The sequence below is a fragment of the Camellia sinensis genome, chromosome 5, assembly GCF_055761805.1.
Source record: "Camellia sinensis isolate YWXY chromosome 5, ASM5576180v1, whole genome shotgun sequence".
Taxonomy (NCBI): Eukaryota; Viridiplantae; Streptophyta; class Magnoliopsida; order Ericales; family Theaceae; genus Camellia; species Camellia sinensis.
The window spans coordinates 69,007,054-69,011,594 of NC_138965.1; positions in this window are offsets into that span (position 1 = coordinate 69,007,054).

Consider the following 4,541-nt stretch of genomic DNA (forward strand, 5'->3'; position numbering starts at 1 on the left):
TGTGTTGCATTAGTCAAATTGACATGAACTAGGACATGCATGTTTGCTAACTAGTTTATTGTTTTGGCACAGAGTACGATGTAAGTATTTTCCTGCTTTAGCATCTCGCATGCGTGTGAATGCTACCATGACAGCATGTTTACTATGTGGCTAGGTGCTTATGTGATAAACTGTTTTAATGCCTGTGGGTGAAGGTTGGGTTGTTTGAGTTGGGAAAACTCGTTGAAATCCGTGTTTTAGCCTACTTACGAGTAGCAAATTTCAAAACATTTTTCGAAACAAAACGGATATGCAATGCTTATTTCCAAATTAGGCAATCTAGTCTATATTTGTTTGCTGCGTGCATAGCATAGTAATGCTAGGCTAATAATTGGTATAAGAACACATAACGTCTTCAAAATCGGATATCATGGTTAGTAGAGGCCAGTTTTCGGACCGGGCGAAAGGGGGTGCTCATAGCTGACCTTCCCCGATCGTACCCAAGCTCCCGAGCCGAGACAACTCCGGTGATGACGGACATGTGGCCTTCGGCACCGAGTCAGGGTTTCCTAAATTCCCCCATAAAAAATATTTAGGTGGCGACTCTGTATCTGGCAAAGCAGTCCATGTTTGGCACTTCTTTTCAAAAATCTGTTTCTCAAAACAATTTGCCGGATTTGGACTCTTTGGTTCAGATTAAGAACCGTGACAATTTGAGAGTCCGAGCTGTAGTGACCCCACAAATGAACAGAACGGGAGCTCACCCTCCCGGGGCGTTCGGGGGACGTCTACATGTACGTTGAGAGAAAAGTAAGGAAAAGGTTTGAGAAAAAATAGAGAGTGAGTGCCGAGTGATGTGAGAAAACCGTAGATAAGAAAAGGTGGGAAATAGTACTTGGAGAAGCAGTGGACTCCCCGCAAATCGAGCAGTCTCCCGTCGATGGAAGGCATCTAAATCCATCAAAGTCTTGGCTAATGCCAAACTCATACACTCTTACCCTCTTTGAGGCATTGGGCCATTTTGATCAACCTAATGCTAGCTCCAGCGCAACTAGGGGCAAGAAAGAAGTGTGCAAGCAAACATAAACAATGGGCATGTTGATGATAACCTCGTCAGAGAAGATCACCTCTGTCTCTAATGTCGGAAAACCGATGAATCAAGATAAGTATATCGAACTCCCCATCATGATTCTAAGATTAAGCCTCGCATAAAGTAAGCCCACACATCCGTCAAGAGCCCGTACATGGTCAAAACAGGGTTAAGGCATAATCTCCTCATCGCACCGGGACTCCATTAAAGCATGAAACTCCTCAAGGGTTGGACACATCTCTTGTGTCCCGAAGTGAAATATGTGTGTAACCGGGTTCTAGCATCGAACAGCGGCATGGAGGAACGGAAAACAAAGCGAAGTACAACTCAACGAAAAAATTACATTTTTGCCGAAACTGTGGAAATTTACCTTTTCTGTACCGTCTAAAGTGGCCGTCTAATCCTTGAGTCTCTCGGCAAGAAATTCTCCATTTTCAGAGAAAACAGCAGCAAAGATAAAGTCTATCAAAGAAACAATAATGAAAGACCTTCTATAGAGGATAAGGTTGTATGAGTGGCTGACAGCTGTTGCCAGCTGTCCAACCACAGAACTTGGTTGACCGGCCACCTCTCATGGCCGGTCGTCCCTTCAAGTGGCCGGCCGACCAATTATGTTGGCTAGGTAGCTGGACAACAGTGTTTTGTTTTGGTTTTTTTGCTTTGAAGTCTTGTTTTGAGTTTTTTGTTTCCGGCAATTATAATTAGCTATGTTTAGGTTATTTTTACTTTGTTTTTCATTTGTTGAGTTGTATTGTGCATTTTGGATCAGTTGAAGGCTCGAGTCAATTGAGGGCCCAATATCCTGTTATGAACATCGTTCAAATACAAACATTTCAATCTCAAGTTCATTGTGCGATCAATTTTATGCAAGTGTGGTGCCATTCTTAGGATAGAAAATAAAACTCCTTTTATAAAATTGCAGGGCTTTACCCCGATTATAGTTTTTACAAAAGAGGGAATACAAGTGTTTTAAAACAAAAATAACCGTCCTATCTGAAGCTATATAAGTGCTAACTACCAAAACAAAAGAAAATAAGCAAAAAGAGTACAAAAATCTATGTCGGTCACATCAAGTAGCTCGAGAGGCCCTATTCATCCTCTTCCGAGAAGGGGACTCAGGGGCACTGTCTCCTTCGGCACTATTGTTATCAGAGGAATCAGACTCCTCGCTTTCCCTCCAGGCACCCCTGTCTGTACCCCTGCCTCTATCGTCACCCCTGCCACGAACAAGAGCCCACATACCTCTCCTCCATGCAGTCGAAGAAGGCACCACTGGTGCCGCCGGTGCTACCAGTGCCACCAATGCCACCGGTATAGGTGGAGCCTGAAAACAAGAATCAGAGTATCAGAATACAGTATGAGTATGATGCAGAATGCAGATTCAGCATGGGTATGATGCAGATTTAGTATGAGTACAGATGTCAGTACAATGTGATACAATATCATAATACATATCAGTATGAGTATGATGCGGATTTAGTATGGGTATGATGTAAGTTCAGTATGAGTATGGCATATTAGTACAATTTGATGCACATATTCAGTATGAGTATGGCATATCTGTATAGTGTGGTGCAGAGCAATATGGGTATGGTAAAAGAGAATCAAAGCAGTTAAATGAACGAGAAAAGAAAAGGTACCTGGTAACCATGGAGAGCCAGCAATGTCTCTCTCCTTCATATCATCTTTACCAGTAAGGCGACCAACCCAAGAAAGCCGTCTACATAATCTAGAGGCACCTGCAAGTGAGTTTGAACATCAGTATCCAGAAAAGGGGAATATGAAATGCAAACTATAAAGCAAGGTCCATTCCTACTACGTGTCAAGATCCCTGACATACTCGTGCTCCTCCTCCGGCGGCTCTATCTGAATCTGATAGGCCGTCCTACTTAACCGCCAGCATGGTATCACAGTCGGAATTGCTGGTAAACTAGCTATGTATACGGTAGGGGGAGCTCTACCAGCATCGGCCTCGACTGCACGAGCAGCACCTCCCGCATGCACTCTGGATAAGGGTGCATAAGATGGGTCCCGATAAACCCAGCATAGTCTCCAACCCCACGGAACTAGTCGGCGTCTTGCCCCACCATAAACTGAGCGATGGCCTCAACTGGGAGACCATCGGATGTCCTCATAGATGCTGTAGGCGGAGCAAGAACAACAGGGGCAGGTAGGCCCAAGGTTTGGTGCACAAACCACTCTCCCAAGTACCAGATCCGGCAGAAAGGGCCCTTCAGTAAGATCCACATCCGGGAGATGTCCCATGATCTGACGTACTGATCCCATATCCCGGCTGGCATCATCTCCCATGGCTTCCATGTGATCTGTAAATGGACATTTCACAGTTGATTAGTTGCCGTTAGTTGTCAAAGAGTGGATCAAAGTAGTATAACGAAATGGATCAAAGCAACATATTACCTCTCGAGTGGCCATCGTGTCAAAGAACTGGCTGTAGTAGGCGAAAGTGGTGTCGTCGCGGTGTCGGGGATGGTATCTCTCGTCGCATTGCCGAGAGTAGGGCACAGCCGCCTCTACCTCGTCCCTCGGCACCAAGGTAAGGACAGGGAAATAAGCATAGGCCCAGAGCTGCAAAGAAGAGATCAATTTATATGAGTCCACAATGTATGAAAAGAGATAAAAAAAAAAAAGAAAGTGCAAAGTAGACAGCACAATGTATGAACAGAGATAAAGACAGAAAGTGCAAAGCAGAAAGCACAATGTATGAACAAAGGCAAAGACAGAAAGTGCAAAGCAGAAAGCATAAGGAACAAGCAAAAAACTGAAAATGAAAGTGCAGTGTGTACCTCCCAAGCCCTCCAGTAGCCTCCGACCATGTTCCCCTTCTTACGGGAACCGGAGCTCATGTAGCCATATAAGGTTGTGAGCCCAGCACCACCCCAATCGTAGAATCGGACTTAGGGTAGCACTACGAGGACACTCAACAAATACAGACCTACGGTATTCCACATATTCACAAACAAGGTGGTACTGAGGAGATAGATCAAGAAGCCCTGGGTGTACTACTCGATCTCCTCCTACATCTCTGGCTGACTACCGTGGAAGCGGTCATAGAACCAGTTGTATCTGACCATGGCCGGCCTGTCCAGGCGAGGGCATGCGCCGAATAAGTGAATCCAAGTAGCCTCCCACTGGCCCATGTCAAGGTCGAAAGGGATCAGATCACCCCTACTCTCAAGCCAGTAATCATCGAGAAATCGTAGGGAGTCATCGTCATATCGCCGATAGAAGAGAAGTCGAAGGAGTTGGCGGTGTCCCACCACCTATCCACTAAAGCACCGAGCAAGGCCCGGCTGGCCAGTAGGCGTGAAAGCCTGGAGCAGAATAGGCTGAAGCCCACCTTGTCAACTAGCTTATAGACCCGAGCGGGGAGCTCCTGGTACCAATCCCTCGCTATTATGGCCCCGTATCCTCTCTAGGAGAGAGCAACGCCCTGTGTTGAAAAGGAAAGAAA